A 10532-nucleotide genomic window follows, 5' to 3' on the forward strand; every position below is an offset into this window, starting at 1 on the left:
GACCTAACCGTGTGTCACTGAAACTTGGCAAAAGGGGGATTAGCTGTGGCCAGGCTGATTGGCTGTTTTAACTGAATTCTGGTATAAATTCCCATCGGACATGGGCAATTAGGAATTTTTATTTTGCCTATCTTTATGAGGGTTTTCACATGGTTGCCTCATAGCCATTGTCGGTGATCGCGAAGGATCTTCAACTACGGTGCAGCCTAGGCAACCAATAATCCAGAAACACATGCAGTGAGTCGACGCACCTTGATTATGCAACTCAGTGTGTTGAGCCTCCAGGCAGAGGATGCAGTTTCCGCGGTAACCACAGAGTGTCAGAAGAGCACTTTGGCACAGCGCCATAACTTCGATATTCAAGGAATTTGAACCATAAGCATAAAGCATGGGAAATTAAACTGGTGCAATGTGTGGATCAATCTGTGTCTCTGTAGCGCACTGCAGGCGATGGGCAACAATATCCATTATCTCAGCAGCCAAGTGGCATCATCAAAGTAATCTCGTTGATAGAGGTCCAATAATTGGTATGTCTAGGTGAGACCATGAGTAGGTTGGATCTTGTTTTCTATTGGCTGAAGGCTGGTCTGGGTCCTCTGTGCTAAGGGGAGGAGCCAACAGATCACCACACTTCCGCACATCTGGTGCCCAATTTTTGACTCAGAAACATCTCTCTCCTTCTCTCTTCCTTTCTGCAGATACCTATAAATAATTTGGCCATCAATCATGATGAATGGCCGAGATTTGTTATTGCTTTGAGGACAAATTTGAAGTCTCAAATTGCAACTGTTATCTTAAATCCAACTAATAAATTGATTTAAGAATAAACAGGTTTGATGCAGTTGTCTTCGGTGATTGTGATAGGCACATAAAATACATTGCATGTTGAAATTGCACAGGCTACTAGTGAATAGGCTACTTGCAGAGAAACATAGTAAAAAAAATCTATCTCAGTTTACCTACCTAATCTGCAGCAGTGAAACGAGCTTTTTTATATGTAACCCTGCTAAAGTCATATAAGATGATTTCATTACCATTTTGATTCAAGCATTTTCTATAATAAAAAGGAAATCCCTTGACCGCTGATCAATCAATTCACTAGATTGTTTTTAGCATGTAGGTGAAACTGCTCTCGAAACGTGCGGGTTTCTCTCACACCCTCTCATAACACATTTGGTTTGTTTAATTATTTTTAATTCGAGAATAAGGCCTATACATTATACATGATAACTTGTCACGTCAGACATTTGCAGCGTAGACCTGCATACAGCAGTATAGAACCATGGCTATGGCTAGTCGCGCTGCTGGGAGAAGAAGAAGACCACAGTCTGAACAGGGCATGTAGCCCTCCCTCTGTCTTTCTCTGTCTCTCTGCCATCTTGCAGGTAAAGTTGCCAAGGGTCCTGGGCTGAGAAATTGGCCAAACCCTCCCACAGTGGGATGTTTTCTCTGCTGCACTCTGGGCTGGTTTCTATTCAAATGTGGGTCAGGGGTGAGGAAGCCTAACGTCATAAGCTTGCAACATGGCGTCCCGAAGGCTGTGAGATGAGCAAGAGGATGGTAAAGAACGCTTGAGAACGATCCTACCGATGTAATAAGGTATTTAAAATGAATGATTTGTCTGTAAGGTGGATTGTAAATGCGTAACGGTGCTGCTTTCATGTCTGTTTTGGTTGGATCGTTTTGTTTTCCCTGCTGCAAGCACCGCAAGGGTTTTCGGCGTTACGGTGATATTTTTTTTTCTACGTCGTGCCAACAAAAAGGGGCTCCGCTGGTGTATATTCTCGCTGTACCAGCCTGCCTGGCAAGCCGAGAAATCCCACTTTATTGCTCGACCTTATCGCGGCCCCTGCACGAAAACGCAAGGTAAATTGCTTGCAAATTTTGCGGCGTTTGTTTTGGCGTCGTAGGTTTATAAGCAAGAGATGCCCCAGCCCCACAGGACGAGGGTGTACCTAATAATTATAAGGCTGGCAAAGCACATCGGGCGACAGAAAGGATCCACAAACTGCTCGTTGCAGCGCTTCACAGGAATGTGTTCACACTGAACCTCGTTTTATTAATGTTTTATACTCCAAAATGTTCAAGTGTTTACAAACATGTAGCCTAGGATAGTAATGAGCTGACGATCTCATTTAAATCGATCGCTCTCATGTGATCATAACACTGACTTTTGTCAAATAGCAGTACATTGCTCTTAATGTGTTAAATTAAACAGGACTGATTCTGTGGCTTTTACGCAATGTGTTTTGCGCAATGTTCCTTATAACCGTTACAGTCGATGCCTGTAGTGTAACCTGCATCTTTTATATGTAGGTTAAGTCACCTTTTTTTAGTAGGGCTATCCTAATTAAAAATGATTTAAAAGGATTGACTTGCAAATATATCCAGTACAATGTAGACGCAGCTACTTTCTGGTTTAAAACGTTAAATTCTATCGATCCAGGAGATTGTTTGTGTCTTTATAGCCTATAGATGGGCTACTGCTATACATCGACCATCTTTGTGATCGGCCACCTTGTGAGTGTAACGTTACATTGTGACCAAAAACAGCTGTGCTTTATAGAAACAGTATTGCATGATATTAATTCCTGGTCGTAAATTATCGTTATGATTAAAAAAAGAAATAAACACCCACATATTTGGTTATTAAACTCTAATTCAAACCAATCACAAATCTCTTTGTAGCTAATACAACAATGTATGTGTTCAGGTGTAAAGGCTGCTTGGCTTCTCAGGTGATTAGTGTTGTTAAAGTACAAAAGGCCATGTAGATAAGGCACAGGAATGTTAGTAATGTGGGTTCCCTGTTATTGTGTTTTTAGATCTATAGGCTTTACATAAGTTAGTTTCAAGGAAAAAAAATACACAGCGCTCAAGATGTGCTTCTAATAAGACACTTGTATTCTGTGGTTAATGGAACTGGCATACCTGTTATACATGTTACAACAGTGTGTGAGGCAGTATTTTAGCCAGTTTTTGTAATAAATGTCTCTCAAATACATCCAGTGCGGTTGTCGGCATAAACTTGTAGGCATTCTGAAAAATGCAAGGTTCCACTGTTTTTGTAGATGCTGAGACATTTCCAGACTCTTGCCTTGGGGAAGTTTTGTCACAACCTTAGGGCAATATGGAGATAAATCCATCTATTTTTACAGCCTCTTATCCTGCTCAGAGTTGCAGGGTGCTGTAGCCTGTAATATGAAGATTGTAGGACTACATTTTGGCTGGTTACACCCACCCAGAAGTGTTGTTGATGTGCAGTTGCTCTGCAGCCAGCCTACAGTTTGGCCAAACAGTTAGCTGAATTGTGCTTTTCAGCAATAAAAGCACAAGATTTTAAAGGATTGATGAGTTGCATCCAAATACATTTTACACTTCATATACATAGTCAAATCTGCTGAGGCTTGTGATTAGGGCTCCTGTACTGACTTACGTGGTTGATGATGACAATGCTGCATCTGTAACCGCAATAAGCTTCAAAAGCTTAAAGTGTTTAGGTATACAAAAAATAGGAAATAATATGGACTTGTGTTACATTTTAACTGACCACTCCTCTTTCAGATAGTAGATGAAGTATTACTCTGAAAATGTTTCATTTATGTTTATTTTTTATGTATCAGATGTGTAACAAGCTAGCATTGCCACCAAAACACACAACAGAGATGAGAGGGAAATACTGACCAAAAAGTGTAATAAAGTCACAAGCCTAACCAATGGCAAATTGTAGCTGTTAAATATACATTATACATATGCACATTTAGTAATAACTGTTGAACAAGTTCATTTAGGCCATTAAAATGACCAAGTCAAGTCAACTGATCAGTGGAGTAGATTCATTGATTACTATGGACTACAAAGTGTGGCCTGAAGGGTTTTTTGAGACCTGTGTGTGCCTCATGATCCTCATGATCGGCTGGTTGGTCTTGCCTCACCCTACTTGTCCCTTCCCCTTCTCAGCACACGCACTGTGTACATTGTGATCGTGGCTTACAGTGGCGTGTGTGTGGGCAGCACAGTGCAGTAAGGCTGCTTAGGCTATATGTTCTGCTGACAGGTTAGACGAGGACTTATAGATTGTGCTTGGCTGTCGTGTCTGTACAGTCCCGTCTGTTCTGTGCTGCTTGTTTGAGGGCGGTTTGGTTCGTTCAGTGGCTAAAGTACCTGAGGGCAGGGTTGTTGTTGTACCTTAAGAAGAAGAAACAGTCTGTGGAATGTAGTGCTGATAGCCAGAAGGTTATGCTGTGTTTAAAGTGTGTTGGGGGAGGGGGAGGAGGAGGGGTGGCAGCTCTGTAAAACCTTGGACCATACAGGATCTCTTCTTACCCAACATGCCCTCTGTCCTGAGCCACAGCATTAGGCTCCAGGTCATGTGGATCTGCTGCTTTTTACGGGGCGGGGCGGGGGGGGGGGGGGGGGGGGGGGGGGGGGGTTATCTCATCAACAAAGTTCATTCTCTCAAGACAGAGGTCAGTTGATCATACCAATCATATGTTCACTTGTTTAGTGAAGTGGTTGATTACCTCATTTTTGGCAAGGGTATGCAGTTGGAAGCAGCATGTGTGTGTGTGTGTGTGTGTGTGTGTGTGTGTGTGTGTGCCAGTTGCTAGCCAGTATTGCTGGTAGCCTCAGTGAAAGTCTCAGTGTCTCATATCAGTCTTTATTTAATTTGTCCAGGGGACACTTTTTTTAAATACAGCAACCAAGCCACAAAATACAAAACAGTATGGAGACAGAATGTAGATGCACACATACATTAACCCATGAGAGCAGAGATCTGGATACCTGGATTTGTTAATCTCAGAGTCAAGAAATCTTTTTTTTTTTATTAACAAAGAACACCCACAGATTTTTTGTTTTTTATTATTTAAATGTTGTATGTATGCATGTATACATTTTTCAACCTGAAATTGCTGAAAGCTAAAGCAAAAGATATTCAATAAGGCATTTGAAAGCAATTGCCTCTAATCAATGGATTCATCACTCAATTTGAGATTCAATAAAATGCTGTCAAACCAGAAAATAAGATAAGTCACATAAAATGTGCAGTGAACTCAACCTGCTCCCATTATTCAGACTCGTCTTGCACACTTCGTAATTCAATTGATTATATTTACTTTTCTTTAAACGATAACCCTTCATGACAAAGTGAAACATACTTTGAGGCATTTTTGCAAATGTATTTGTCTTCTGGCATTGTGCTTTCAGTTTTATGCACATGACTGCTGAACTCTGCCTGCAGATACTCTCATACCTGTAGCCATACTTAAATCTGGCATTCTGGCCTGTCCTGCCTGTCTTTTTAATTGGACATCTTGGCATGTTAAGTTGTTATGTAGGAAAAAAGGTTAAGACTCCTGCTACTACTTTATCATCTGATCTTCAGAAAAACCTTTAGTTTTGTTTTCACTGGTGTTAACCCTAACCCTGCTGCTAGAAAATCCTGAAATGCAAAAGGTGTTATTTAGACATGAGTTTTCTTTAGACCATTGCACAAATTCACACAAATGGATCCATGGGTTTCGTTACAGGCTGAGTTGTGCACATGTAAGAGAATTCATGTGCTTGTGTGTGTGTGAATGTGAGAGAGTCTTGCCTTTTCTTCCCGTGCTGCACAGCACTGGCACATCTGGGCTATGCTGCAACCATTGGCCCCCTCCGGTGATGAAATGGACGAGGCTCTTTTCATTCCACTGCACCCTGGGCAGGACTTGTTTGTCTGCAACATGGCTGAACTGCCTGCCAGAAAATGAGTCTTAATTGGATGTGTTCTATCCAGGCTAAGGACACTGTAATTCATGTACTTCCCCCTTCAGCCATGCAGCACCAGGGCCATGCACCTGTTCTTTAGCATTTGTATCCAACAATCCTGCAGTAAATTCATGTCTGTAAGACAGGACAGATCAGCCTTTTGTCTTAATGTTTTGAGCCTTTGTGATGCAGGACATCTCCACTGCAGCTTTTCTGAAGAGATTATAACCAGAATTGGATCAGTGTCCAGAATTCCAGCAGATCCTCTGCATCAGAGCTATTCAAACTTTTGCCATGGAGACATGAGTATTGGAAGGTTTTAATTTGAAGGAGCAGGTGTCTTCATTTTTTATTTCCCCCTCTATATTCTCTGTTGGAAAAAAAAAACCCTGCACATTCTGCTTTCCATGGCACCACAGTACTGCACTAGATGCATCACTGTATCTAGTTACAGTTTAGATTACACAAAATTTTGGATTAAATTTATTTTGTGTTGGTGACATTGGATGTTTGCATACACAAAACTCTGTGTCAACTTTCTGTAGTAACCTGATTATGGAAACAGACCAGCAAAGTATCACTGTGACACCAGTGTGGCTGGATAAAAAGCAAACATCACTTATGTAAAGTGCATGTAACCAATCCAAACTCCAGTTAAACTGAAATAAACATGCCAAACCTAATGCTCTGGGGGAAAAAATATTCTCCATTAATAATACACTAAATATATATGACAGCGTCAAATGTTACAATCACCAGGTTACTGCAGTGCATATAAACACATTCTCCAATTTCCTGCCTTAACCTGATTTGCGCCAGTAACCTGTGTTTGTGTGTGCATTTAAGCACAGTTAAGTGTGGACTGAAGTTTCTGAAAGTGTTTCTTAAAACTACAATCATTATCAAAACATTTGTGATAGGATTGCGGCATGTTCTCTGAAGCAGGAGATATCACACAAGTGAAAATAAATGTATAGAGAGGGCAGCCAAAAAGCACAGGCTTTTTGTTTTCATCTCCTCCTGTATTGTGAGCTGTACTGTCACTCACTCAAGAGAGAAGTGAAACTCAGATAATTGCAGTACCCACAACTCCTGCATGGATCAACCATATCCATGCAGCAGTGTCAGCCATGTTGAAATGGCTCAGTGGTGGTTGCTCAGTATTTGTATTTCAAACTGGCTTTGTACCATCCCCCTAGCCCCTCCCCCACTCCCTCTGCCCACAAGCATACTCTCTGGGTGTGTGTGTATTTAAGTGTGTACTGTGTGCGCTGTCTCTGTGAGTGCGTGTACACAGCAGTCCATTTGGTCGTGTACATGATTGGCTCTCTTTCTCTGTCTGCTTCAAAGAGTCTTGACATGCACATCTCTTTTACCCATCATTCCCTGCATTATGTCCATCTATACAGTTTTACAAAGTCTGTGTATGTTGTTTAAAGGAATCACTGTGAAATATAACCCTGCAGTAAAGCTTAGGTTGAATATTTTTTTAAATCCTACTCAGTCTTGTTTTCTATTGGTTGTTTAGCAGATGACCTTTCACAGTAGTAGGGTGTGTTTTGTTATTGCGCCACAGGACTTTGCCTCACCTCTGCCCTCTCTCCTGGCTCTCTACACTCTGTTCAGGAGATTAGTGCCACAGCCCACTGCTCTTTCAGTCACCTTTTCTACATGAACACTGACTCTAAAAGGTTTACTAGCTTGCTGTTTAATCCATAAACCAGATCATGCAGGTCTCTGATGTAACCAGTTTAATTTAGAGGAGCCCGACATTAAGTAACTGCTGGGGACACTTTGACGCTCACTAGTTTAGTCCCAAATCAACACACGGATATGTTGTCCTGATCGTGTCTGTCAAGTCTGTGTAAACATTGCGGTCTGCTCATCTCCTCATCAGCAGGCTCCTGAAACAAGTCAAGGTTGAGGATAAGCGGTAGGATGCTGTGTTTTTAAAATGAGGTTTCCCCCTCTATCATTAAGCCACAGTCAGTTTTTGAAAAGGTTAACACTGCAGGCAAGGTAAGATGATCCTGTGCCTGTGCTTGAAGGGCAACATCTACCCCTGTCTGTAGTCCAAGCCCAGAGCTGTCTGGTTGGTATGTGGTGCCATATTTGGACAGGGCAAGTATTGTTTCTCACAGCCCTCCTGACCAGCTATCTTGCCATCTCTCAACCTCCCTGCCAGCCTTTGTTGAGGACTTAAAAAACACGTATCCAACCCTGCAGGAAATGCTACTTGCCAATGACCTAACATTATACAGAATCAGAATCAGGAGCTTTATTACCAAGTAGTGTTTTACACATATGAGGAATTTGCTTTGGTGATAAGGTGCTTCATTTAGACAGGTGACATAAATAAATGTAGAAATATATAAATATGGAATAAGCAAATGCAAGTTGTATAAGAATAATAAAAGAATAGAGAAAAAATAATAGAACTATTTGCAGAGAAAGAACAATGTGGCAGATATTTACAGATATTTGATACAGATATTACAGATATTAGATATTTGCATTACTCCGGTTCGTGTTGTGCAGACGTATTGCAACGGAAGAGAATATTGTGTACATAAATATATAAATTGACAATAAAAAAAAATATAGAACAACAACGATTAGCAATTACAATATGTGCAATGTAAATGTGTAATGTCCAAATATGTGCAATACATATGAACTATTCATCCTCCATACTGGAAACATCGTTCTGACTGTTCTAGTAGGGTCTTCCAAATTGTTTATCCATCCCTAACTTTACATTCTTACTGTGAGGCTCCGACGCTGAACCTAGATATGGCATTAAAAATGTTTCTACAAAAGAGGGCCATGGAGGTGCAACGATGGTGCAGGCCTACCTGTCCCCTGTGGTATTAAGCCTGCTTTCCTGGGCAGCACCATTAGAAGGGGAGCTGGGCCTACACATGTCCCACCCTCACTGCATATAGATCAGCCGTAATCCATTAGCGGCTCCCTGGAATCCAGCCGGCACAGCACAGCACTGGTGGGGCCCGGGGGAGAGGGTAGCCGTGTGGGTGATGGGGGGAGGAGAGAGAGAAAACGAGGGACGAGAAGAGGAGGGGGTGAAGGGAGGGCTTTTTCCCCCTTCTCTACTTTGAGCCCAGCCCCCTTTTTATGCCTGCCTGCTGGAAAAGCCTCTAGAATCCCCCCACAAAGCCTGCAGAGGTGTGTGTGTATGTTGAGAGAGCCTTGACTGATATATGGCTTCCTGGCTGGCATCATAGCAGAGGCCCTTCTTTCTCTAGCAGCCCTCTTCTCCATTACTGCCTGCAGGGTTTAGTTCTGTCCACCTCTGTAGCACGCTCTGCCATTAACTGCAGATCTGGGTTATGTATTCCAGAATAGCTCATTATAATTCACGTTGGGGACAGCAAACTGTTCCGGGGATGTGTCTGCATGCCCGGTGAGAGGCTGGTGAGGGAAGGGGATAGAGAGAGGAGGAGGAGAAGAGCAGAGGAAAGACGGGGGAGGGGAAGAAGTCCATGAGTAGAAGTGTCAAAGCAGAGGAGGCAAGCCCAGGCCTGGACATGAGAGAAATGCTCACACCAGCTGATTGTATCAGCTAGCCCGACTGTTCCAACAGAGCCAGCTATGTCCAGTTAACAATTTCCACCTCATTGTTCTTGAACGATGTTCAGTGTTGCCTTTAATAAACTGTTTTTGCAGCGGTGTGTTGACCTTACAATCCAGATCTGACAAATTTGCTTCATATATTATCACCTTCAATGGCAGTTTGTGGTTTTCATCTGTGTTAGTAGTAATTGTAGAGCTTAATTGTAGGGCTGTGGCCAGTATACCCAAGGCTTTCTTTAAGAATTTTGTGAAGCATGTCATTATTGTGAATTATTGCAAATGTCAGATTCCTTGATGAAGCATACAGATCCAACACAGGCTGCTAAACCTGATTTAAAACTGAATTGACTGGTTGGTGAACAGATGAAGCAAAATTTGTGGGGATGCTGAACTACATTCTTTATCTGTGTGCAGTTGTTATTTGGTTAGAATACAGTGAAGTTTTTGAAACACGAGAACGGGCAGTACCAGCTGCCCTTGGTTCTGTGATTTGAGAAACAGCTTTGGCCTGATGCATTCTTTTGAATTTCAGCCTTCAGATGAACCCTTTTCCAGAGGGGGTTTTGATAAACAGAGTTTAGTTCAGTTAGTTCAGTTGTATGTCTTTGCATTCAAGCTTGGCGCTTCTGTCACTCTGAGTATTGGAACCACTCCCTTCTTTCCTGCTGCATATTATGAAACATGATTTTCACTAAATCTCTAGGTTGGCACTAGGTCTATATGGCATGTATTTACATGCATGCTTGAGTTAAGCATTTCTCTGCATTACTGCGTAATCTCCTGCAATACAGTATAACCTGCTCTGATCAGGGGCATTAAAGATGTGTGTCCATTTTCCCAGCATGTCCAGGGCTCAGAGAACACGTTACACATAAGTCAAGGACAGACTCTGCTGCTACAACTTAAGCACATTACTGCTGTTACCATCACGCTTGAGCAGTGGACAGGTTCTTTGCATCTATTGCATTAAATTGCTTATAACAAAATTTGTGTTTTTTGTTCAGTCAGATTGTAAATACAGCATCGTGTTATGTAGTAGGTCATCAGTATGTAGTTTAACACTGAATTAAATTCATCTGTCCTAATTCCATAAATGAGTCCCTCTCTGGAGGATCAGGTGTTGCTGCCCTTGTCTTTGAGCCACCCCCCCCCCCCCCCCCCCCCCCCCCTCTCCCCCCGCCCTCTCCCTC

At 42.1% G+C, this 10532-nt stretch overlaps 1 protein-coding gene across 1 annotated transcript in view; it reads left to right on the forward strand.

The window, feature by feature from the left end:
• Window positions 1-1460: 1460 nt before the first annotated feature.
• hic2 (hypermethylated in cancer 2) overlaps window positions 1461-10532 on the forward strand; it is a 14017-nt gene continuing 4945 nt past the window's right edge. Inside the window, exon 1 of the mRNA XM_046035477.1 lies at window positions 1461-1599. The gene's annotated coding sequence lies outside the window, so the exon portion shown is untranslated. The remainder of the gene's footprint in view (window positions 1600-10532) is intronic.

Source organism: Micropterus dolomieu, linkage group LG21 (genome assembly GCF_021292245.1).
Source record: "Micropterus dolomieu isolate WLL.071019.BEF.003 ecotype Adirondacks linkage group LG21, ASM2129224v1, whole genome shotgun sequence".
NCBI classification, from domain to species: Eukaryota; Metazoa; Chordata; class Actinopteri; order Centrarchiformes; family Centrarchidae; genus Micropterus; species Micropterus dolomieu.